A 27,210-nucleotide genomic window follows, 5' to 3' on the forward strand; every position below is an offset into this window, starting at 1 on the left:
AGGCAGTCCCCGTGGCTCAGCGGTTTGGCACTGCCTTTGGCCCAGGGTGTGATCCTGGGGACCCGGGATAGAGTCCCATGTCGGGCTCCCTGCATGGAGCCTGCTTCTCTATCTGCCTGTGTCTCTGTCTCTCCCTCTCTCTCTCTCTCTCTCTCTCTCTCTCTGTCTCTCATGCATAAATAAATAAAATATTTTTTAAAAAAAATCTAATCCTACCCCACTTTCTCCACATCACCTGAATGTGGTGTTCTGGAGAATTCACAGAGCCACAGCCTCATCAAAAAAAAGTATCATTTGTCTGGCAAGGAGCCGATCTCTCTTATTTATAACTCAGCATAACTCCTTTATTTAAAGCTTATAGAAGAAAATGTTCACTTTGCTCAGTTTCATGACTTAAGCAGATCAGCTGAAGGTATGGGCAACTCATGCCCTTCCTACAAAGCTCTCATGCGAAACCAGAGGGGGCCACTCGGAGGAGCCTTATCTGGGGAAGTTTAAAGAATGAAATCTACTTTTTAAACTGTTCCTGTGTCTGGCATAGGTCCTGTTTATAAGATATTCCATTTCTGAGAAATTTGAAGAGAACGGTATTCTTCCTCCTAGCTCTGCTCCAAATCATTTTCATGAGAGATTGGGTCTAAGATTGTGGTAAGAAAAATCCGGTAGTCTCCAAGAAGCCTTCTTTCTCCTGTTCAGAGCCTCCTTGTCCAGTCCCATGTAATGTTCTTTATCCCACATGGAAATAGCTGAGCTTGAGTAAATACCTCAGAGAATACAAAGTGTAGAGAGGGGGAATTTTATGTTATGACTTAAGTTTATTTAATATGATTTTTAAATAATACATTCACATGTATTAAATTAACATAAAAAGGTATACATTGAGAATGTTTCACCCTTTTTTCCCATCCACCCCACTAATCCCTGATGCCCACCCCCACCCCATAGATTAGCACTTGCATTGGTTTCTTAAGGGATTTCCCAATGTTTTCATGCATATAAAGCAAACATTAATACATATTCTTATTTTTCTACATTTCTCATATGGAAGGCAACATATATTCCACATATTCTGGAGTTTGCTTTTTTTCATATAAAAAGATATCCTGATGATTACTCCATATCAGTATATAGAGAGCATTTATTAAACCACATAGAGTGTCCTTGTTGGTAGACATTCAGGATGTTTTTTAACTCTTACCATCACAAACAAAGCTGCAGTGAATGACTCTGATCTGTGTGTCCTTTTGTACATGCACAAGTATGTATGAATGTGTAGGATACATTTCCAGAAGTGGGACTTCATAGAATTTTGATTAATACCTCTGTTTTAACACTTATCAAAGAATGGCCTGTGTTTTATTTAGTGCTGCCTGTCTTCTCAGTATTTTATGAGTTTCTAGAAGGCAGAACTTTGTCTCATTCATCTTTGCATCCACAGTCCCTACCACAGTACCTAGCATGTTAATACTGAATACAAAATAAACTTCCTAGTGTAACTATAACCTTGAGAACATTAAAGTAACCCCTCAATTTAAAAGGCTGAGATCTAGGGTATAGATCAAGAGGCACTTCTAAGTTTCTATTTAAGGATGAAAATGGGACTTATAAAATGCCAGGCCAAATGAAAATACTGAATAAGGAGTGGAGGTTTCAAGGATGAGGATGTCTCATAAATCCAGGAACTAGGACAATGTCAGGTGTATTTTCTGGGTTATTCACACTCAGAGAAGCTGACTGGTAAAATAGGGAGGAAACCTGGAGGATTCCTGCCTGGTAAAGATGAGCTGGGAATGTCAGAGAACAGTACTTCGCTAGCAGCCTGGCCAACACAGGGTGTAAAGGTAGATGCATACCCAAATGTGAATCTGAGCAGAGAGGGAGACTGTATGTGTGTGTGTGTGTGTGTGTGCGTATGTGAATGTGTATATGTGACATGGTCCCATTTTACCTTCTTCTCCATTTTTATGACAATCATGTGACTGGCTCCTGATTCTGCTTGGCAGCCCCCACACTTGTCAGGAAGACTGATAGCAAAGAGACGTGGTGAGAACTCAGACCATTCCTAAACCCATGGCAGCCATACTTCCCAGCTCTTCCCCCCAGTGTTCCTGTGCTGTCCCCTCCTCAGCCCTCACTGCTGTCCCAGCACAGATGTCACAGGAGTGTTCTTTTTCCATTAGGTCATCATGAACGATCCCAGCTGCTCTTCAACTTTTAGTCAAGTTTGAAGAGATGGAATGTAGGGCAGATATGTAACACGCTGAACTCAGTGAAGCCCTTTTTAAAAATCCCTGCCTCTCAAAAACTTCCAGTGAAAGGTAAATTGATGCAACTTCTTTGGTTGTATCAATAAAGTGGCAATATCATTCAAAACTTGTGTGTTTTTATATAGCATTTCCCTTTGGGCAATTAATTCTACAAATACACTTATAAAAGCACACAAAAATATGCATATGTTTGCTGAAGTATTATTTGAAAAAACAAGGCTAAAAAAATAACAAGTATCCATCAATATGGGAATGGTTATATCCATAAAAGCATATTATTTGATATCTGTGCAGCTGCTAGAAGAATGAAGTAGACCCATGTATAGGGAATGGAATAATAGCCAAAATACATTGCTAAATGAATAAAAAGCAAATTCAGAATAGTAAATATATTATATGATTTTGTGACTTAAAATAATGTATGCTTGCATATGAATTTTAAAAGTCTATCAATTAAGGCATCTGGCTGGCTTAGTCGGTAAAGCGTGCAACTACTGATCTCGGGGTTGTGAGTTCACGCCCAACCATTGGTTGTAGAAATTATTTTTTTAAAAAATCTAAAAAGTCTATTAAAATATATGAGAGACTTATTAATGGTTACTCCTGGAGAATGGGATGGTGGGGGCTAGGAGAAAAGAGAGTAAAATTTTTAAACTTTATATGCTGTTTTGATTTTATAATTAAAATGTTCAGTTATAGCCAACCTATTGATTCTTAGCTTCCTATGGTGTATAGATTTTAGGGCTTAGTGATCATTTTTGACACAGAATAACCATTACAGTAAAAATTCTCCAGCTGCCCCTTGACGCTGCCTGTGGAGGTGGCAGTCATCTCCTACTTGGCATGACGGCTGCCCTCAGACCTCTGGTGAAGCCCAAGATTGTTAAAAAGACCAGTATGTCAAAATCAGTGCAACCGGTGGAACTGCAGAGACACTGACAATAGGGTAAAACAGAAGATTCAAGGAACAGATCTTGATGCCCACCAACATTGCTTACAGGAGCAACAAGAAAACAAAGTGCACACTGCCCAGTAGCTTCTGGAAGTTCCTAGTCCACAACGTCAAGGAGCTTGAAGTGCTGCTGATGTGCAACAGATCTTAATGTGCCGAGATTGCTCATAATGTCTCTTCCAAGAACCACAAAGCCACCGTGGAAAGAGCAGCCTGGCTGGCCATCACAGTCACCAATCCCAATGCCAGGCTGTGCAGCAAAGAAAATGAATAGACAGACAGCTTATGTGCATGTCATATTTGGGTTAATAAAACCATAAGACTACAAATAAAAATAAAAATCTTCCAAAGAGTTCTTTATGGCTGAGTAAAGAGCTATGGTTGACCTTAACTGGGGTTCACAGAACCAACTTCAGCTTTGTGGACATAAATTCAAAGTTCAACACACTGAGAAAACGGGATAAAATTTCCTGGGATTATTTAGCCTTCAGACTGTTGATGGGGTTGATCTTGACTACCCACAGACTTCCACTTGACACTTACCTGCACACATCTTTTAAGGAATGCATTTTAGTTCGTATCTTTTCAGCAAGATTTTCCATGCATGAGACTTAAGAATCATGACAAACTTTGTATCATATTTTACAAGGTCAGGGACAAGTGAAGAAGAAAAGATGCTCCCATATTGTGCAAGTGTCCTGTTGCTAAAGAAGAGACTGCTCAGGGCTGACTTACACACAGTGGTGGATTCTGATATTAGGTTTTCAAATCCTGATAATTGGAGCCATTCAATCAGTCTCTCTCTGATCCTGAAGAAACAGAACCTGAGACAAGAAGCAAGAAGATGACAAAATATCAAGGCAAGAAAACACATTGGTAGATACAATTGGCAGTAGACTTAAACGGGTTCTCTTCAGGCAAGGCCTTAACCAAGAATCTTAAATGTGCCTAAATTTCATTTGGAAGATCAATTTCCAGGCCACCTACCTTGTCCATGACTCCCTGTTGCTAAGATGATGATGTCTGAAATTACTAATCTAACAAAATTTTGCAGGGCTAAAAAGTTTTAGCAATTTGCCTTTCTTTCTGCAATGCAGGAAAAAAAAGTTGTGGAGTATGCAGTGTTAATTTATTTTTTATTTATTTATTTATTTTTTTTTGGGGGGTTGCAGTGTTAATTTAAATGCCTCATATGGTTCCTCTTCACTCTGGAATAGTATTTTGTGTTTGCAGATGTAGAGAAAACTACATTTTCTTGGTAATAAGGTGGCAGGTCTATACCAGAAGCCAATAGATATACCAAGCAAATGGATAATTCATCTTGCTGTGACTATAACCAGGTCGACTTTAGGGAAATAATCCAAACTTGAAATTCAGAAATAAGAGATCTTCACCAAAGCATACTTTTGAGGTTAGCCCCCAAACTTTTGAGGACTTCCATTTACAAATAAATGCTAAGGTACAATAACTGTTTAAAAAGATCAGCAGATGAGTTAGAAGTAACAGAAATTAAGAGAAAAGTAAAGTAGTAATATAACAATAATTATACCTTTGCTTGCCTAACCCACTTATTGCCAAGCAATTTGTCTTCAGTTATAAGAATGTAACTTTCTTTTTTAAAAAAGATTTTATTTATTTATTCATGAGAGACACAGAGAGAGAGGCAGAGACACAGGCAGAGGGAGAAGTAGGCTCCCTGCGGGGAGCCCAATGCGGGACTGGATCCTGGGACCCCAGCATCACACCCCGAGCCAAAGAAAAGCAGATGCTGAACCACTGAGCCACCCAGGTGTCCTAGAATGTAACTTTCTGAAAAAAGTTTGTGTTCACCAAGTGAATAGGTTCTAAGCATGTTTGGTAATTTAATTTCAAATAAGGCGTTGGTATAATTGGGGGTTTTAAGGCACTAGCCTCCAATTTTCAGATCCAAGTATCCAGAAATAAATTATCTTGGTAACTAACTTGAAGTTCAAGTGCAATTGGTCCCAATTATTGGAATGGTATGGGTGAAAGTATATTTTTGAACTCAGTTCTCCAGATAACTTGCACATAAATACCCAACGGAAGTCCACAGGGTTGGGTTACCTCTTCAAATTCATTTTGGTATAGAATATTTTCTCCTTTGAACCACTAATCAGTTTTATTTTGTTTAGTTTCTACAATACATGTCTATTTGCCTCAATGTCTTAGCATCATAGTACCCTCTCATCAGAATATTGGTTAGATTCCCTAGTGTGAATCACTTATCCAGTTGCTTGTCTGATTTATTCACATGTTTTTGAGATTTGTGAAATGTGGCAGATAAACAGGTTTATGCTGTGTGCAGCTTGGAGGGCAGCCAATGTCTGTCTGCCTATACAGTATATTTACTCTCCTTCCTCAAATCTCTTTCCCATACAAAGAAGCTGTACTTTACGACTCAAATCAGTGTAGAATGCATCTAGTAATGTCACTGCAGAAAACAGCAGGTGCTCATCTACTCATTTGCGGTGATTCTAGCAGTGAAGAAAGTAAATCAATGATTCACCCAATGGACAAAGAAACGTCACAGCGAATATTTGGAAAAGTCAAATGCGATAAAAGAACCTTTAGATTCTCATCTAAAGGTGTGCTCTGATTTTAGAAAAGCAAACCTCCCACAAGAAAATCAGGAATTTTGTTGAAGTGCTCTGGTTGTGCCTGCAGTAAGCAATGACATATTCCCTCTCTCCCTACTTCTACTGTTTTATTGCTTTTGTGTTGTACTTCTAAAATAAATATCAATAAATCATTGCAGTTAGATACTCTAATATAGACAGAAATGTACTTGACTCCCTACAGTCATTACAATTGGAGGGGACTCTGATTAGGATGCTTTACTTAATTAAGTGATATCGTCTAAAGAGAGTTCTTCCCTCCATTTTCTGTTTAACAGTCTTATAAAACACCAACAGAGGAAATTCATTCTGTTGTTTGCTTTCCTTATTGTAAATGGTTTATTCTTATTCATAGTTTACAGAAGATGTTGTGTTAATGAAATGCCTAATAAGCCAAAGTCTGGTTCAGCTACACACAGAGCCTTGTTCAAATCAGCCCAAGCTACCCCAGACTTGAGAACATTTTCTCCCTCAGTCCCAGAAATAGATTTTTAAAAATTTTTTACTACATCTGTAACCTAAAATTAAGATGATCCAAAAGAAAAAAAAATTTTTCTGAGAAATCATGCTTCATCTGGTTTACATTATGGTTCAGTAGAGACTTTAAAAATCTGTTTCTTTGAAAAAAGAGAAAAAATGGGCAAAGAACAAGCAATCCTTATGCATAAGATGTTATTTGTGAGGCACTTTAATTTTACTGAAAGAAGTCATTAAATTTGGATTGCCAATACAAATATGATTATATATGTTTTCTAAATAAAATGTTATTATGTTGCAACTGAACTCATCCATTTATTGTTTGTTTACCTAATGCTCAAACGCATGTTTTATTCATAGATGTCTGGGAGAAAAAAATTTTGCTTGATAATCACACCAAGCATATTTAACAAAAGCAATTCTCCTTTTATTAGTGAACAAGTTTAAGCAGAATGATTTCATTTTTTTCCCATTTAGTTAATTCAGACTTGCAGAATCCCCAGTATACAGCTTTTGTTTCTCCCCTTGCTGCCTTTTATGTCTTTAATATATGCATGCCTATCCACTGATGGGAAAATATCATTTCCTGCAACTCTTCCTTTTTCCTTCTTGAGCATTCACTCTGTTGTTTTCTGGTTTTGGTTAGTTTTCACTAGTCAGTTCTGTCAAATCCTGTAGAAGACAGACAGACTGAAGCCAAGTAAACAGTCCACTATCCTACTGAAGATTCTAAACTCTCTTTCATTACAGCGAATTTGAGTTCTAAACATTTTTACTCATTCCATTAAAAATAAATATTTATATTTTAAAAGAAATAAAAAATTGACAGACAGTAGTCAAAATGTGAAGATGTATTAATATTTATGAAATTGTTTTCATTACCAAATAAAACATTTTAACAAAATACTTGCAACTTTAGAAAAAAATGACCTTGTAAATGTAACAACTTTATTTCTGTTTATTAAAAAAGAATATAAATGTAAACAATCTCTTAAATGAATTCAACCAGTTTAAAATATATTCTTTTTTTTTTTCTACTTTAACACAATATGCAGCTAAAAGCATTTAATGATCTGGAAATTTTAAATGCATATAAGTTTTAAAATATAAAAATGAATATTAATGAATCACATGCATGGGGCTTTTAATTAATTGCTGAACTATTAAAAGAACACTTTATAACATTGCTGCGAACCTGCATTGTTTTAATTCCTGACTAATAGAGCATAGTCATATTTCAAGCAAAATAATGATTGTAATTATAACGAGCCATCTTTACTAAATTAGTTAATGTTGTATGACTATAAGGTTTTTGTTTTTGTTTTTAATTACATAACACTAGTTCTGCAATAAAACTATTAGCTGGAAACATTCTGAAGTTACATAAGTTTTCTTAACTCCCAAAGTTAAATCGACTCTACCATAGAAAAACAGTAACACAATGTACCCCCTAGATATGTTACCTAAAGTGAATTTCAGAAGTTGCTCATAATCGCTTTTTTTAAAAGATACTTTATTATTTATTAAAAACTAGCCTTCTATAGTTGATCAAATATTGTTATTTTCTTGATTTGTAATCTAGATCATTTTTACAACCAGAACCTTAGTTAGCTTGCTTTCTATCAAACAAACTTCTTTATCGATTTTCTTTAAGCCCTTCATTTAAAAAGGTGCCTTTGTCCTGAAACTAAGCATATGACATTTCTGTCCCTTAAGAAAAACTTAAAGACCTGAATAACAGCAAGTAAATTCTGTTAAAGACTTTATTTTATTTTCAAAAATTTGTTCATTTCTTTAAAAATAAAGTATTTAAAAATAAAGAATGTGGATTTTTTTAAGGCTTTAAGATGAATGAGGATTGTGTCTAATGAAGTACCACTGAAGTAAGAGTAGCTGCTGAATCATTATCTCACAGAAGAATGTGAGTACTATTTTGCCTGAATCAATTATTTTTATCAAATGACTTTTCTGTCTAAATTGTTTGCTATAAGAAATAATGATATCAGAAATAAGCAAAATTATTTTAATATGGATTTTTGGAGCATTACTATTCCAATTCCTGTAAACCAAACTAAATGCAACAGAGCCAATTTCAGGCTGTTATTTACTGAAACTGCTTTTCATTGGAGCAGTGAACATTTGTAGCTAATGCTCCAATCTTGCAGGCAAAAATATCAGAGTTTAAAATTTTAAACAAATAGTACTATACATTTAATAGGCTGTTTAGTCAGAAGAAAAAATATTTACATCCTAACGTGTTTTTCTGGACTTGTGAGATATGTGTTCTAAGGTATTTATCATCAAAGCTATTTGTCTCTGTAAAGCAGTAGAAAGAGTAAATTTCCTAAAGAGAACCTAGCTAAGAGTCACCCTCCTGCAATGAAGTAGATCAAATCTGTGCAAAGAAGAGTACAAAGCAATAGTTTGGTGCCAAAGAGAAGATAGTTCTTTGAAAGTATTTTTTTTTATTATTCTACAGATACATGTAGAGTGCTCAAGAAAGAACATAATTAGCAAAAAGGTTTTTTGGGGAGCGACAAGAGAAAAAACATCTTGTGTGATGTGAGAGAAAACATACAGACCAAAACAAAACAAACAATGAACAAAAACAGCCAAAACCAAACAAATTTGTTGTCCTCCAAAGCATGTTTTCGCCTCAGCAAGAGATGACTATAGTGTGAGGAGTAAACTACTCTGATAAGCAACTTGTACTTTATAAATACAGGAGAATGAATCATTGACTTGTTTGAAAGACAGTTCTCTTTTCACAGCACCAGTGTCACGGCTATTTTTGCTTCCAAAAAGGGCACTTCCTAGACTTTCACAAATTTGCTTTTTGAGGGAGAAAAAGTTGTAAGCTATGGTCAAAATGTATATAGCTCTGATTCATGTTAAACATTTTTAACAAACTACTTTATGAATGTGTTTTGAAGCACCTCAGTGGCCCAGAGTGAGCTCTACCTTTAATGTAAGAAGACAACGTAACAAAGAATCTCTCTCTCTCTCTCTCTCTCTCTCTCTCTCACACACACACACACACACACACACACACACACACCTCAAAAATTTAAAAAGGATGCAGTGGGGGCAAGGGAGAAAAGAAAAACAAATGTTATTTCTGATGAAAAACTATGAGTTTCATAAAAATATAACAAAAGCAGTATTTTTGCCCTAGTAGAACAATTTCGGATGTAGAATAAATGAAACTAAAGTAAAACTTCTGAGCAGAATCGAGCATTGATCTAATTATAGAAAAATAATAGTATTAAGGATTGTACGTTCTTTTAAGACTTGTATGATACAGTTAATATAGTTAACTTAGGTCAATATTCTGTTAATATGAAAATAGCTATAATGTAGTACTTCATTATTTGTAATATAATAACTAATCATTCATAATATATGGCTCAATGGTCCAGGAAAAGCCCACAGCTATCTTTCATAAGTACAATAACCACACATAAATCATATAACAACTCAAATTTATACCCTAAATTTTATTTTCAAAAATTGATTTTTTTCTCATATCAAATGCATATAAAATTAAAACCAAAAAATGTAACTAAGATTATCCCCTAAAACACAAATAGAACAACCTTTCAGGATTTTCAAGATTTTATTTTTGTAACAATAACTTAGTAAAAATAATTATTGGTAAGAGTAATTGAAATACATCAAATATTTTAATGACTCAAATATTTATTTCTATTCCTTTTTGCATCAAGACTGTGGGAAATTTTTATTATAGCGATCAGATGGTGCACTGATGTGAGAAATGTTGCAAAGCATCCTGTTGATTGCTTCTAATTAACTGCAATGCTCTTGTGTTCTCAGTTTTAGCCGGCACACACTACACAATGCCTTTTATTTTGCTTTGAATGGATTTTTGCTTAAAAACAGCTGATCTCAATATCCACAGCATTTTGGCTTTTTTTAATCTCTTAACATTTTCGTGGAATATTTTCTTTTCAATTTTAAAAGACAAATTTGAAAACATTTCTAAAGCATAAAGTATAATCAGTTAAATTAACAGCACTCGTGTGGTCTTTCACATGTATTTTGCATGTTCTATAGTACGTGATTACATTCTGAAACCACATTTCAATTCCTCTTTAAAAGTTACACATCTGAGGGATGGTTTAAGAAGGAAATCCTGAAAAGCAATTTAGAGCATGCAGCTAATTTTTAATTTTTTAAAAATTTGTGTTGGCAGACTATTAAATAGAAGAGCTGAAACATAGGACCCAAGCAAGGGATGGATGGTATTTCAGAATTAAAAGTATTAAATAAAATTCTTTGCACTCACCTTTCTCTGATGATTTAAGCTCAAGCAGCCCTGACAGAGAGAAGTCATGAATTTTCATCAACTTCACACATGTCATACATTTAAAAACATTTTGATTTGCCCTGGGACCCCTGCATGTCTCTGAAGCACAGTAACAGTGCTCTGCTGTTTTGTAGGTACAAACCCTATGAACTCCCAGAGCTCTAGAAGATATATTACTAATGTAAACAGCCTCTTAAGTGGAAAAAAAAAAGAGCATTAAATAACAGGAAGTTTCCAAGGAAATGCAGAATTTAAAGTAGAATATTATTAGAAGCAGTACACTTTCTATAATTTTAAGCACCACGATTTTATCCATACACTAGCTTTCTGAGAACATGCAATTATCTGACCCAAGAAACAATCATTTTGGAAAGGAATACTTACAACTTAAAAATTAGAGCTAAATTATTAAGTTAGCATAGAAGATATTGAAAGCGATTAAATAGTCTTCCTTTTGTGCATATGGGGATAAAATGTGACTCAGGTGAGCAGAAACACTACAGTTTCAAAACAGCTACCAATATCCTAATATTTCCAGGAGGAAGGCCAAGAATATTAAGCATAGTGCGATAAACACAGAATTGTGCCCGAAATAACGTGTCCCAGGATTGTGCTCTAAATACTTCTGTCTCTTTTAAAATTGTGAGAAAGCATAAAGACAACTTAAGAAATAAACATTAGGATAAATTAACAGGTGCAAAGTTGCAAGTCATCTAATGATATAAATAAAATGGCATTACAAATAACTTAAACTGTGCCCTCAACTTTACAACTGAGGCAAATGAAGCCCAGAGAGGTAAAGTGACTTCCCCAAGGTCTTTCAAAGACTGAGATATAAAGTTCAACTAGAGGCAAGTCTCTTGACTTTTGGTAGCGCTCTTTCTACAAACACTACACAGTCTTTCAATGCAGTAAGAGAAGCATCAGCTCAGGCGCATGGCAATTCTACAGTAAAGTAAAACAACGAGCAATGCACTCTTGACCCTAAAAGGTATCCACAGGGCATACAAAATTAATCCCCGATCTTTACCCAGTGTGATCAGTCATTTTCCTTAAAAAGATGCCTCGTTGGAAAATATCTTTATGCCTTCCTTTTTGCTTAGGGTTTGACAATTTGTACCTATTTAGCACTCTTATACCAAGTGGGCAGGTATAAACAACCACCAAATAGTCTCAGCATCACTGTTTGTCCCCGCTTTTAATCCATTCTCCAGTCTGAACTACATGATCCTTCCACAATGCACATCTGATTTTGTTTGAATTTTTTCAATGACTTTCCATCTGCTGCAAGATAAATCTACACTTCTTAGTCTGGCATTCAAGGGTCTTCAAAAATGCTTAGCCCACAGCACCGGTTCAGTTTTACTCCCAACAGTCTTCTTACACTTTCTGCTCCCGCAATACAATCTCGGTATGATTCTCCTGAACAGGATGTTTTTTTTCACTGCCTCTGGGCCTTTGCACATACTTTTCCCCCCACCTGGAATACCTAATAAAACTCCTTCTCCTTCAAGAGTGAATTCAAGCGTTAGCTTTTCTCCTTCTGCCAAATGCAGATATGCTTCCTCCCTTGGGATCCCCCTGCATTTTGCACAGATCTCACATTACTCCACTCATTGCATCGAACTGTAATTGTCTATTTTCATGCCTATCTCTCCAAACACATTGTTTTTGAGGTCGAAGACATATCTTTTTCTCTATACATGGAACTTTGCCTGGTGTAAGCACTCATGAATGTTTAGTGACAGAATAAATAAATTAATAAATAGGCTGTACATTTTTCTTATCATAAAATCTTTATGTCTGTGGGTAATACCAACTAGTTCTTCTGTATAATGTCGAAACCACATATGCATTGACAACAGATATTTATATCAACCTCCATTTTTGTTTCTATCCAAAAAAGTAGGGATCCCTGGGTGGCGCAGCGGTTTAGCGCCTGCCTTTGGCCCAGGGCGCGATCCTGGAGACCCGGGATCGAATCCCACGTCGGGCTCCCGGTGCATGGAGCCTGCTTCTCCCTCTGCCTGTGTCTCTGCTTCTCTCTCTCACTGTGTGCCTATCATAAATAAATAAAATTTTAAAAAAAATTTAAAAAAAAAGTATGATGATACTCTTTCACTATAGTAATTGACTTTGACATGAACTTGGTGACAAAATACCAACTCCTTATTCATATTCACATGTGAATTAAAAAGAGAATTCTTGGGAAAACAGTGGGTCATCATTGTTCCAGACATTGGTAAAGAACATTTCCTTTTTGGGATCCATTTCTTGTTAGGAACACAAGTTGAGGGATGACCAACCCACTAAGTGTAGAAATGCATATTTGGATATACAGGAAGCAATATCCATATCTTCATGCTAAGTGAGTGCTTTAAAAGATGATGTTTAGTCTTAAAGAAATGGAATTTAGATTTGAGATTTAACTTATTTAGGGTTCTGTTGCTGTTTGCATCCAGTCTTTCGTATCTTGCTGAGCAAATGCTACCGAGATGCAAAAAATCTCCTAGGGAGCCTGTTCAGGTGAAGCCAGGGATATCCTTGGTATATAAGCACACATTTTCCACTTGACATAATACCCTCATAGTCATTGATGAAAGGCTTCATATTCAAACTGGAACAGAATCTGACAGTATAGTCTTTTTTTTTTTTTAACATTTTTTTTTTAACATCTTGAGCCAGGCCCCAAATCAATGAAGAGAGATTCCAGTAGTTGTTTGGACCAATATAAAGCATAGGGCATCCCAACTCTGAAGTTACTTCCAATCTTTTGATTCTCCCTACCTCCACTCCATTGGTTCCATTGTGTCCCAAAGCTGTAGCCTCTTCTCAAATATGAGGGGTGCTCACTAAGGAATAAGACTTGGGAACACAGTAATAGTAACTATTGCTTCTGCATAGCAGGTGCCTCCTGGCCACTGGACCACCTTCCCTAGAGCAGCCTTATGTGGCATTATCATTAACAATCAACACTATTTCTTAAATTCTTTTCTAGTAGATGAGACCACATTGGCCAGTTTCCACCTCCCCCACTTCTAAAAGAATGATAGGATTTGCAACCTTCTGGTCCCCTCACCACTTCAGAAGATGGCTATCCCTTAGAATTTCTTTTTAAGATTTTTATTTATTTATTCATGAGAGACAGAGAGAGAAAGGCAGAGGTATAGGTAGAGGGAGAAGCAGGCTCCCTGTGGGAAGCCTGATGCAGGACTGGATACCAGGACCCGGAATCATGATCTGAGTCAAAGGCAGAAACTCAACCACTGAGCCCCTATCTAAAGGGTAGGTAAGGTGTCCCTACCCTTTAGAATTTTTAAAGGTCTTGAAAGGTAAGTGTGTCATAGAAAGTTAAAGGCCGGAATGTAAAAGGAGATTAAGGATTTTCCAAGTCATTAAATTTTTAGGGTTCATTTTGTGTTACATCTAAGCTTTGGGATCTATTTATTTTAAACATTTCAGTATTATCTCAAACAGTTTTCATTTGAATAGGCAGGGAAATGTAAGGGATTCCTCTCTTGCTAACTAGCATAGAATGGGGCTTCTTTTTGGTCGTATTGAGTGAAACACGCCTAAAATCTTAACGATTTTTTTGTTCACATAAAAAAAAAAGAAAAATGTTAATACTCTTTTTTCTTTTTGTGTATCAGAAAAGATGACAAGGTAAATAGTGAAAATGTTTCGCAAATTCCATCTGTTCAGCAAACTTATTGAACAACTGTTATGGGCAAGGCACTCCACAAGATACTAACCAAGAAACACACAAAGGAAAAGAAAAAAGAATATGGGTGTTCACAGCTCTAAATTTAAGAATATGAAATGTGACCCCTATGAAATCACACAGGCTTAGAATTTCCTTCTGTCCACTTGCTATCCGTTCTCCTGAAATAAAAACTTCTCTGGCAGAAGGTATTAGTCAAGATGGAAAATGTTCATCAGCATAAATTCCAGGTTTATAACTTAATAAGCAAGAAAAAATATATCCATGTCTTCGAATTGGGTGCAGCCATTTGAAAGTTCTTCACAAACTTGTAAAAGGACACAGGCTTTGGTTTTCTTGAGGGTCTGTAATGAATCCATTACATTAAAATGGCTCTTAGTAGCAAGAGCAAGTAATTATTTGCATTATAAGCTAATAAAATGGAGGGTTCAGCATATTTGTACAAGATCTTTTTTTATTCACTTTTATAGAGATGCTCTCCCATTCCTGCTTAAATGAACTTGGGGAGACTGTTCATCATTCAGTATTGTTTAAATTATAAGGCACATATCTGTCATCTAGTTTTTAAATATTTTTCCCCTTTGCTACTGTAGATGAGTAATGTCCATCTTCATTCTTTAAGAATACGCTAATGTAATGATAGTCTAATTTTGACAAAAAATTAAATTAGTTTTTTTATATCTCACATCAGCAAGACCTCTTGACATATTAGAAAATACAATATTCTTCTAAAAGTACACTTTGTTAGCCTTCCTGAATACTCATACTTCAGTGAATTGTACCTTTCTGTTCAAAAAGTGCAGCAAGGCCTCTCACCACAAGCAAACCCCCTGGGGAAAGCTCTATTGATGAAGTCAGTCTACCTACTTTTCATTGTACCTACTGGTAAAAGTCGTGGCTTTATCCTCAATCATGATAGTTCATTCTAGATCCCAAAGCTGTTTCCAGGGTAAGAGCATGAGGAAATGGCCTAGCCTGCCAACAAAGGAGACCCAGGAAGTCTTGTTTCACCCTCTGGTTCTTTTATGTTAGATTTCTAGATTTTACATCCTCAAGGAAAAAAAATGCTAATATTAGAGTGAGATGCATTTTGCCTTTACAATGTCCCTGTATGCCAAATACCTACCTGTTTCAATTTGAGGTAGGAAAAAAACTATTTTTATATAATCTCAATTTTATGTAATTTCTCTGAAAGTTGAGTGCCTACTTCTTATTAAGTTGTCAATAATTTCTCTATTAAAGCAAATGTGGAAAGGCAGAAGTTTGTCCTATTGACAAGAAGTTATAATTCTCCAAATTTTGCTAAAAGCTCTTGAATTTTTTTCCCCCTACCAATGACAAGGGACACTTTTCCTGATTTTTGTTTCTGTTAGTAATGAGAATCCCATTTCTATTTATGGCCATTTTCAAAATTGGGACCATTCAAGTAATGCACTCACAACTTACTTTTCAAGGAAACTGCTTGAGAGCTCCCGTATCATTCCCCTCCCTGCCCTTCCCACTAGTGAATTCCCCCAGAGGGATTTATTACAGATATGAAGTGGAGAATTTAGAAACAGGGCTGATTGGTGGACCCTCCTGCTGCCACTAAAGTTTTCCTGATACCTTCTAGATGCTACTGTAGGATTATATGACTGATTCACTCCTCTCCTTGTCTGCTGGCAGCTAAATGGGAACACTGGCGAGGTGCCAGAAGGGTAGGTAGCCAACCTGCTTGCCCTTGATTGTGCCTGCCAGCTCTTTAATAACAGAAGTAGGGTCAAGTAAGTGAAATCACGAACTGAGGAGAGTATTCTGAGAATGCAAAGGCAGTTAATGTCCTTCCGAGCCTCAGATGGCTGGCAACCCTTGGCAGAGTAATCTATGATTTGTGGCACCTGACCCCTCCACTGTGACTGTTATCTGTGTATTCACTAGAAACATATTTACAGAATCTCTCCATTAGCAAAGATGCCTTATGTGTGATTACCCAATTGTCATGGTCACACTAGGGTTTTGATACAGTTCCTATTCACAAATGAAAAACTGCCTTAAACTGCCCACAGGATTGATTTAAAGCAGAGATCTTCAATCTATAGATCAAGACTCCTTTGGGTAGATCTCAAAGAGATTATCACAGTCTTGCTCCCCCTTCTTCCTTACCCCAGGAGCATATTCCCACCCCCCACCCCGCCCCAACCAAGGCAAGATAGCATCTCCTTTATTCCTTTGAATACTGATTGCTCAATAAAGTGAAGAATAATCAGCTATTAGAATTATCCAAAAAGATGAGCCTGTTTAAAATATACTCCACCCCAGAAAATATCGGAAGCGACCACCCCTTGCTTAAACTCGTTAGCATTGCTCACATTTATATAGTGCTTAGCCTCAGAAAAGTACTTTCTCCTCATTTAAAATGTTTTAATCACAAAGGCAGACGGAGTGAGGTCGTAGGCTGGCTTTCTTTCATTCTCATGGAATCAAATACAAAGAACATTTAAAAATTTTTCCTCTGATACAAGTGACAATGAGAACACTTGCTATCAAAAAGTTTATTGGAAAGTTTAAAAGGGGGCATCACCCTATCCCCCTCAAATAAACCGCACTGAGCCCCTCCCGTGCCAGAAAATTGCTCTAGTTCACATCCTATGTTGGCTCCCACCTAAGCATTAACTGATAAAGTGGAAGCAAGTATTTTGGGGGAACCGAATCAAACTCACCAGGAGCAAGTAAGTGGCTATGAACCAAAATAGAACACGGTAACCCAGAGCCATTAGCATCCTGTGTCTCCCCAAGGAGATTTTCCGGAAGAAACAAAGTAACAAAGTCGCACCAGATAAATAAACGAAGGCGATAAACTCACCACACATCAAGCAATAGCACTAAGGTGACCTGACTTGACAGTCACCGCAGGCGACCCTTAAGAGCTGCGTCGGGGTTAAATGCCCTGAGAACTGCCGAGATCCCGACGACCCGGCCACCGACCCGCAGGGCCGCCAGCGCGGCGCTCCGCCCCGAGGCCCGCGCTTAGGCCGCCGGCCCGGGAGGAGAGGCTGGAGGCCGGCGCCCGCGCTCCGGGCCCGGACGTGCCGCCCGGACTCAGGCCGCCCGAGGCGCGACGCCCGCCGGCCGGGTCCCCGGGCAGAGGGAGGGCCGGCCCGGGGTGCCCCCCGCCCCCCGCCCGTGCGCGCAGCAGGCCGCCGCGCCCAAGCGGCGCCCAGGCGGAGGCCCAGGGACGCACCGGCCGGCGGGCGCGCTGCCCACGCCGTCTCCGCCGCCGCCCTGCGGTGGGGCGCGCGCCGGGCGCCGGAGCGGGGACTCCGCGGCTGGAAGGCAGCCGCCGGGCCGCGGCCCACTGGCCCGAGCCCGCGCAGGCTGCGTGGCCGGCGAGCGTGAGACAGCTCGGCGCGGGAGCGGGACCGAGGCGCCCTGTCGGGGACATGGGGACTCGCAGCGGGGAGTCCTCTCCACGCGTATCTTCCCCGGCGACCTGAATTCAACCCCTAAGAAGATGCTCCAGGCATTAGCGAGGAACAGGGGAAGAAAAGGAAGAGGAAGAGGAAGAAAGAAGAAGAAGAAGAAGAAGAAGAAGAAGAAGAAGAAGAAGAAGAAGAAGAAGAAGAAGAAGAAAATTATTTAAATGGGGGAGGGGCGGGAGGAGTAGGAGGAAACCTTACAGAAAAGAAATCCCCATTACCACCAAAACCGTTTCTGAGAAGTCCTGAGGTTTTTACGCCTGGAGATTTCACTTTAAAGGCTGGGGAAAAAAAAAAAAATATTCCACTGCTTTTAATTGAAGTAAACAAAGTGCAACAAATCCTAACTCAAATATGATTGCAGTGAGATTAGGGTCTAATTGCTTAGGGTTCAGGTGGAATCTGCGGGCTAAATCCTACAGGGCCAATCTGAATTTCACAATCATTCTGTCAAAAGGAGAGCGATGAGAGCCCACACGCTTCCTAACAAGTCATTTTTAACAGTTACAAGCTTCGCACAAAGACCACACAGGGCGCCTAAGAGATGCAAATCTAATCCCTGGTCATTCTACAGGCCTTCAACAAAGATGTGCTAAACCCTAATAGAAAAGAAATCAGTTCTCTGTCACCAGCCCCTAGTAAAATCTATTAGAGAATGGACAGAGCCTCATCTACAGCAGTTGCTGCAAAGGTTAAGGACAAGTACAAATAAGAGGGACCCAGTTTTGTTTTCCGTGTGAAATATCGGGAGAAGCTAACCCCAAATGAGTGACGGGATTCGATCCGTGGCTCCGCATTCATTTGAACGCTAGAAAAAAGTAAACACACACATTAGGACTTTTGAAGACTCCGTTTCTGAATTTAGGAGACATGAAACAAATTCCCCTCGAAGTTGAAATCCTTGCCTCCGAAATTATCGAAGGCCATAAAGGGGAAAGAGGAGAAGGCGCGGGCCCTAGAGGGAGGATCCGGGCTCGCGGAACAGGCCGGGCTGCCTTGCGCCGCAGCACCTGGGGCTCCCGAGGAAAGCCCGACGGCAGCGCCGCAGCCAGGTGCGGACCCGGGACGCGCGCGGCCCCTCTCGCGCTGGCACCTCTCGCCGCCGCCGCGGCCCTCCCTCCCCGGATAGATGGCCCTGGGCCCGGGTCCCTCTCCTTGACCTCCCCCTGGGGCTCGGCGGGGGCAACCAGGGGCTTCACAGGGCGGGAAGCGGCCCACATGCGCCCTTCACCAACCGAACGAGGCCCAAGCTAACACCTGCGTCTGGCCGGGGTACAAAAGGGTTAACGTGTTGCAGCGAACATGTCAGAGTGCGTGCGGGACTCCTCAAGCACGGGCTCCGGGCTCCAGGCCCCTGGGAGCCTGAGCCCCGACCGGCGGGCCCGGGCGGGGCGGGGCGGGGCGGGGCCGGGCGGGGAGCGGGCCTGGAGGGCTGTGCGTGTCGGGGCCGGGGGCTCCCTGCTCCGCGGAACGGACCCCGCGGCGGGCAGAGCCGCTCTCCTCCCGCGCCGCCGCCGTCGCGGGGCCCGGAGGCTGGGGACGTCCCGGCGAGCGTGACCCGCCCGGGGAGCCGACGGGGGGAGCGAGCCCGGCTCCGCGCAGCGCTCTCCGGGGCAGACGCGGCCCCGCCCGCCTGGGTAGCCGGGAGCCGGTCGCCTCCCAGGACCCGCCTTCCGCGGTGGGAAGCGGCTCAGGGCCGGGAGCGGAGAGCCGGGGGCGGGCTCGGCGGAGTCCCCGGAATCGCCCAGCCCTTCCCGCAGGCAGCGGAGGCTCCCTCCACGTGGCACCTCCTTCGAGGCCGCGCTGGCGGGGACAAGAGAGGGCGCTGTCCAACAGCCAGGGTCGGAAACGACCTGTTCTGAAGTTCCTTGAACAACTGCACGGAGGAGGGGGGGGGGGGGGGGCACTTGGGCGGAAAGAAAGGATTTTTGCCTATTTTCCCGGAAGTTTCCGGAAACCGCTATTTCTACTTCCAGTTGTTTCGCCTTGTGGCCCCAGGCTCCCCTGAATTTTTTTTCCTCGCCGAGGTGTGGAGCCCGAATGGCCAGGCAGGAGCTTGGGGAGCGAGTAACAGTCCCGGGTCCCTGGGCTCCCTAGCCCTTTCGTCTGCTCTGGCAGAAAGTCTCTATTCCTGAGGACTAGCAGGAGGAAAGAAAGAGGCTGCTTGCTTCGCCTCTCAGTGCAGAGAAGACCACCACACACACGTCTTCCGCTTCCTCCTCATCCCCTCTGTGCCTGTCAGGCCACGTGTGCGCGTTAGCTGGGCGCTGGATTCCTTCCTTCGCCTCTACCGACTTTAACTGAATTTCTCTGCGCTGCTGCTTCTCCTTGCTTCTGTCATGTTTCTCGGTAGTCCTCGGACAGGCTGACCTTGGTGGTCCACTGGTCCTCTCTCTACTCCCCCCACCCCCACAAGGGGCCTCCCATATGGGCTTTCCTGGCTTTCACTCTATATGGCTCAGCACTTCCACTTTGCCTGTTTTTCCTTTTAGTACCGACATTAGGAAAATGATACCGAACTGCCTGGGAAGTGAGACTGCAGCTAGGAGGCTGGAATTGGACAGGCAAGCGCGCAAAACATAGGCACTGAAATGAAGAAATAGAAAACGAGTGGGATGAAGTAACAAATAAAAAGTAGATGACAGAGTCACATCACACTATAAATACAAGAATATCACGCTCCTGCGGGCGACCTTTCGGTCCTAACGAAGGTGTCCCACATTTACCTTGGGAGACAGGGCTGGGGCTCCCTGAGGAAGGCAGGCTAAGTTTCTTCTCCGTGATTGGGAGTGCTCCTGAAGACGTGTGCCAGCAATCCCCAGCCTGTGTGTTCTGGGTCCCCAGGGACGTCCTGAAGTGTGGGAAGGAATCACTACTACACATCAGCCACCACTCCTAGAAATGGCCACATGGTCACCCTGTCCCTATGGAGCTGTCAGGTGGCTGGAACTTCCTGCCCTGGAAGCCTGCTCTGGCTCTCTGCTGCTTTGGGACACATTCCTATGCACCCCCTCTGTCTACTCAGCCAAGACTAGGCTGGGCCCTGTCCTAGCCTGAGTGAGCGAGCTCACCTTCTCGCTAGTGGATTGGGTCCTGCTGGTCCCAGTCTCACCCACACCTCCTATCAGTTGTAGTTGGGTCCTCCTCGTGGTTTGCAGAAATAGGGAGCTTGGAGACTCCCTGTTGTAGGAGGCCTGCCTGACCGTACCCCTCCACTCAGGATGGCTTAATGCCTCAGGACCACTCACTTGCTTAACCACACAGAATGAATTCTAGAGAGGGGGAAAAAAAATCTAGTGAGTTTACAGCTGGTGTGTGTGTGTGTGTGTGTGTGTGTGTGTGTGTGCTCGCGCGCACATGAAGGATGTCTTTAGATCTTTGTGGTCTCTATAACTTGACATCTGTTAAAGAGAACACTGGGGCTTTTAGGAAGAGTTTTGCAGAAAATTGAGCAAGCTGGCAGGAGCTGTGCAAAATCCGCCCCCCCCCCCCCCCGCCCATCTATTGGTTTTCCTTAGATCTTTCCAGAGGTGAAAATGCTTTGCAAGGACGTTTAAAAACATAACGCCTGCCTAAGAGGCACTAACTTGAGGAGGTTAATAGATTATCCCCTTTCAAAATAAAAATGAAATCGGCAGGAACTACATACTATTATTAGACTGACTTTCTTTCTACCAGAAAGTTCGTTAGATGTTCCTATGTGAGCAGAGACGGAATCTGTTTTCTGTAGGGAAACTCCTCAGAAAAACAGCAGCAGTTCGCTGGCTTTGTTTGCTTTTGCTTATTTGTCTAAAGAAAGATCGTGTTTTCAGATCTTTTTTTTTTTTTCTTTCTTTCTAAAATCCCATTCAAGCTAGGGTTTGAATAATCATCTTGACCCAGTGAACTAATTCTCTATGTATTTTGGGGTCAAACCTAACGGGAAATTTCGACTCATCCGCACATCAGATTTAGCGTGGTCTCCAGAAGGGGCTGGGGGCTGCGGGCGGGAACTGAGAAAGGGCTGGGGAGTCACCTGCTAGCCTGGCGGGGGGGGGGGGGGGGGGGGGGAGGGGACGGGGGAGGGAGGAGGGGGGGCGGGGGGCGGCGTCGCGAGGCTGGGTGGGAGCAGAGTGCGGCGGGGGCTGCGCGCGGGACGGGAGACCTCGGGTGGGCGGGGTGAAGCCTGGCACTGGGGTTGGCGGAGGCGGCGGGGCGGGGGCGCTGGGAGGGGGGACCCCGAAGGGGTGGGGAGTTCAGTGGCCGCGGGCGGAGGGCGGAGGTCGCGTACTTCTGCTTCTCTTGGTTCTGGAACTGAAACTTTCTGGGACGAGAGGACATAAAATAGCTCAAGAGTTGAAGTGCCCACACTTCCAGCGGAGTCCCCTGACAACAGATTTGAAACCGTGGGGCCGCTAGGGGCCCTTAGGTCTTTGGCGGCGCAACCGGGAGGCCGAGGAGCCACCCCGAGGGCTTCGGTCAAACTCTGCGACCCGGCCCCGCAGACGCCCCGCTGGCCCCGAAACACCCTGGCAGGGCTTCGCGACTCCAACCCGCGAAATTTTAGCCCCGAGCAACTCTTCTGGCGGCCCTTCCTTTAAAAACAAGTTTGAATTTTATATCGAATTTTGTACCCGTGTACTCTTCACTAAATGACTATTAACCAGCACGGAGGAGAAGCACAAACGTGATTTCTCTCTCACCTTTCTTGCTGTTTCCCTCCCCTCTCTAACCACGGAGTCTCAATTTTCTAAGCAATTAAGCTATATATACAACAGGAATATTCGATTTCAAATGCATGGGGACTAAAGATTGATGCATGCGGTCTGAGGCTAGAAGAAAATATTTAGTGCTTGCCTGTAGAGTCTGTCACCCATCATCTGCTCGGAAAGCGCTCTGTATCTTTCAGCGTGTCCGGCTCTTATGATTGCAAATGGCCCTGTTTTCAAATGGAAATAAGACTTGCAAACTGATTATGTGTATTGAATCGGAATCACTCCCTAGATCCTCTTGTTTAAAATGTATTGAGAAAAGGATGATGGCTGCAGACCTCTGTAACCGGCTCCCTCTCTTCTCAGGGAGGTCGATCTATTTTGCAACTTTTTGCCATTTGAGCTTGTTTCAGCTAGATAATTACGTTCCCATTGTGTTATCTGCCCAACCCAGAGATAGTACACACTGCCTTTCAGCCGGTTCCCGTGCCCTTCTCCACTAGCACCAACCCTTAAAAATCACACACACAGCACATACTTATCCATCCGTCCCAATACTTGGACCCAAAGACTGGCTATAACCAGCATGACTCAGCTGTCACAAACGCTAACAGAACTCCACACACTTTCACCAGGCGGCTGTTCCTCTCCTCTCCCTTCCTCCCCTTTCCAGTCCCGTCTCCTTTCCTCTCTTCTCTTTTGTGCGGAACCACATACACACAACCCTCCAGCTTCCACAGACACCCAGCCAACAGAATCTAAGTATTGAGCCATGTGGAGAATTTTCAGCAACTAAAGTTGGATTGGTGCAGCATTCTAGTTTTTAGAAAACATTCATAGAGGAAGGTTAATGTCAACTGTTCAGGATGCATGAAGCTTCTTGTATGCTACCATAGATCTCAAAGATATTCCCTTTACCCTTATCCAGTGCTAGATTATGACTGTGGGTGAGTTGGCTTTTTGTGGAATATTTGCAAAGAATCTGCCATTTGATTTCAGTGTGAAGCCAGTGAAGTGCATATGGATACCTGAGCTTTCCCTGCTATGTGAGCTGTAGATACGATACCCTGCAGTACTTCCAAAGTTTACTCCACCTAGGCCTCAGCCTCAGCGGTCCAACCAGGAAAGCAACCGACGTTTCAGTTCATAGTGCAGGTTGGTGAGTATTAATGAACTAGCTACAACTTCTGTCTGCCCTGGCAAGGGGCGGGGATGTATGCTCCGTGCACGCCTTTGGTGAAAGGGTTGCAATTCTTTCTGAAGCACACTCAGAAGGGGGGGCGGGGGAGAGAAGCCGGCCCAGCCTAGCTCGGCACCCTCCCCCCCCCATTTAGTCCCCACCCAGAAAAACGGCGCCTTGCAGACCTCAAGGCACCGTCGAGTGGCGAGGCGGAGAGAGAGGTTTAATCCTCTTTGGCTTCAGAGTCTCCTCTGAAAAAGCCGGTCGCTCCAAACCTGTCTCGAAACCCAGTGCTCCGGAGGCGCCTGCAGGGACCCTAACCATGCCGGGTTTGCTGAATACACCGGCACAGCCAGATTTGTTAAACCATTGACCTGTTCTCCAGGTTAGCACAGAGGGAGCAGCCGGCTCAGAGGAAGCTGCTCTCAGTCCTCTTCGTGTCATTACGGTAATTCCCAGGTTTACATCTGCGCGCGCGCACTCAGCTGCGTGTGTGCTGGGGAGATCAGGTAAAGCGGTCGCGCGCGGACCAAATAAACCCTTGTTTTCCTAGAGCTTTGGCCACCTTCTGGCAGTAGTGAGAGGGAGAATGCTAGGCAAGGTGGAGGCCCTACTATTGTGGATGATTCTTCCACAGACGGTTCCCCTGCATAGGGACTGGGGAAAGGTATCCAAGGACACTTTTCATTGCCTAACATCTCTGGTTTGGTAGAAGTAACACCATAAAGAATCACCGAAAACCCGAGAAATGCAACCTTTAACCCTCTACCAACAGCCTGGTGTTATTGACAATTTCATCGGGCAATCAAAGACAGGACTCCTGGAAATGTCGGAAATGGGGAGAGGGAGGAGAAAAGTTTGTCTTTTTTCTTGTCGTCGGACTACACTCAGACCTGCCCCTCTCATTTCCACTACGCTGTGAGGACCAGAATAGGAGGGATGTTTGCTATAAATGAGGGGCAGAAACATTTCCATTTGATTTTGTTAGCTGGCCCATAGTGTTCATACCGACAATATCTGTTAGTGGATAATGTAGGTGTGGCAAATGACAATTTTTGTTATAGATTGCTTCAAGAAGTCTCAGCTACTTGTGTCTCAGGGAGCACGTTTATTTTCTTTAAGCACAAAATTTAATATTTCCCCCAAATATAATTGGATCTCCAGAATGTCAAGAGAAAATAAATTAATATTCCAATTTACAATAGACAAAACTAAAAATAAAGTTTTTCTTTACTTGATTTTTAAAGGGACACTCGGTTTCTTCGGCATCTTAATTGTGGTAATGAATGCATTCAACTCTCTTGCATCTAGTAGGTTCAGTAAGATCCTCTACGAATAGAATCCTACATTAAATCTTTTCTTTTTGAATATCTTATAAAAGGTATATGAGATAGATATACATGCATATACTTTTATAATACATACAGAGACAGGTGTCTGTATGCATCCATTTATACCTACAAATGGAGTGGTCAGAATCAGATGTGAATGTCGTCTTGAAGGAAAGAGTCCTCTTTAACAAGACCTATTGCTTGCAATTATTTCCATATCAAGCAGAGTAATAATAATAATCAATTTACATTGCAGTGTCCTGCAAATAACTTAAAAAGAAATAAAACAGGAAAATGGATTTAAATCTCATCCTTTCCAAAACTTCATTACAACTCATCATAACAAAGATAATAAATGTTTATGAAGCAGAGACCAAATGGGAAACATCAAATGAGAAGCCTGGGGCTGTGCCTAGATGCCCTCCAAGTAGGGCATTAGGTCACTATCAGAGAGAAACACAGCCTGCCACTTCAGCTGTGGCTTCAGATGAGGCAAAAAACTGTGCTGTCAAGTTGCTGAGCCTGCTCCTCCTCTGCTCCTTTGAGAAAAATCAAGTTGAGAAACACAACTACACGGGAAGAGGGAGCATGCAGACCTTGGGCCTCCTTTTCAATGAAACACATTCTTTCCACTACTCTTATCCATACCCAATGCCTCCAGCCACTTGGGTGGACAAACTCGCCACAGAGGGTGATTGGGGATAGGACCCTCCTTCCAGAAACTACTGCCCAAAGAAGCACAAGAAAATTTTCTGTGCTCCAAGTTGAGGCAGGAGCCCAAATCGAGCCCCACAGAGGGTCACTTGGTGCCAAAAAGAACCCAATTGCACAACCACAAGCACACCAGTCAGGAGGTCAGGGAGGGCCAGAGGAAGGTGGTGCCCAGCATCTCTTAAGAGGAACCTGGCTGAGCAAGGAAAACATTCAGGATCATGCCCCCAATATTCATCTCTGTCACTTTCCTTCCATTCTAAAAGAAAGACGCATTTGAAACAAACAAGCCAGCAAACCATGCCTAAGAGCCGTATCATCTCAGATTCACATTTCCCAACAGGCTTTCTAGTTCTCCACAAATAATATCCCCGCTCAGTCTGCTCCCCGCTCTAATAATTGGGGGAGGGGGTGAGCGATGTCTAGAGAGACTGGAGACATTCGATCAGAATTCAAGGCAGCTTCTCACAACTCTCTTGTTTATAGAAAATGAATGTCTGCCTGGCTTGCTTTTAGTTCTGGAAAGGGGTCAGTCTTTATCAGCACGGTTCACACAGATCCTGGATTTTTTTTCCCTTATCTTAAATTGACCCGCTTTTAAGATAAAGACATAATAGAGAAAGCATTGACCTTACCTGGTCCCTAATGAGTTGGAAGTCAGAAAACCCCGCTCTCATTTCCTCTTATCTCGAGTCGCCTGAGAAGAGACTCGCGCTACCTTTTGTGCACGCCTGGAGATAGCCCCTCACCGACGCGCTTACGCGGGAGAGCGCGCTCCCAGAGTGTGCGGCCCCAAAGTCTCAGAATTCCTCCCTGGGGTCTCAAGATCGGAGACCTCCACGCCAGCCCAGGCCTCACCCTGCCCCCAGGAGGATTTAAAATCCCTTGGAAGGCTCCGAGCTTGTCTTCCCCTTTGAAAGGCCAAGTCCTAGGCGGTGAGAAGACCAGCCTCCCGCCAGGCCCGGGGCCTGGAGCGCGCGGGGCCTCCTCCGCCTCCAGGAGCAAGTGCTCCGAGCGAGAAATCGCGCCTTCGGCTCGGGCCTGGGTCTGATTTCACTCGCGGGCCCCAAGCTTCCTCCCTCGGGGCCAGCCCCTATCCCAGAGCCGCTGCCCCGGCTGCTGAGGCATTCCCTGCCCCCACCCGCCTCCCGGCCTTGAGGGCTCCAGCTGTACCCACAAGTGTCTCTGTTGGGGGCGGCGGCAGCCCCGACTCCCTTCTGCCCAGCTCAGCGCATCTCTGTCCCGCTCTTCTCGCCTTCCCTGAACCCAGCCCAGTCCCCGGCCTGGCCGACTGAGAGGGCGGCTTTCCTCCCTCCGCGACGCACAGCGCCGGGCTCCCAGGCTGGGGCGGGGGTGGTGTGCTGCTTTGGGATGCTAAACATCAAACAAGCCAAGCCTGGGGTTTCAGGCCCCGAAGCCACTAGAGCCGCTCTCCAGGGCTCTCGAGAAAGTCCCCGTGTTT

General features: G+C 42.8%; 1 non-coding gene across 6 annotated transcripts; it reads right to left on the reverse strand.

Moving 5' to 3' along the window:
• Window positions 1–795: 795 nt before the first annotated feature.
• Window positions 796–27,134, reverse strand: LOC112935361 (uncharacterized). Of its 6 annotated transcripts, none has more exons than XR_012002138.1 (3): window positions 26,926–27,134; window positions 3,763–4,043; window positions 796–3,469 (listed from the first exon to the last, which is right to left on the reverse strand). It is a non-coding gene; the product is annotated as an uncharacterized protein (transcript). The 6 variants fall into 6 exon arrangements; XR_012002135.1 differs by lacking the exon at window positions 26,926–27,134 and adding an exon at window positions 26,384–26,487; XR_012002139.1 differs by lacking the exon at window positions 26,926–27,134 and adding an exon at window positions 20,562–20,688.
• Between the last annotated feature and the right edge of the window lie 76 nt (window positions 27,135–27,210).

This window comes from Vulpes vulpes, chromosome 6 (assembly GCF_048418805.1).
Source record: "Vulpes vulpes isolate BD-2025 chromosome 6, VulVul3, whole genome shotgun sequence".
Lineage (NCBI taxonomy): Eukaryota > Metazoa > Chordata > Mammalia > Carnivora > Canidae > Vulpes > Vulpes vulpes.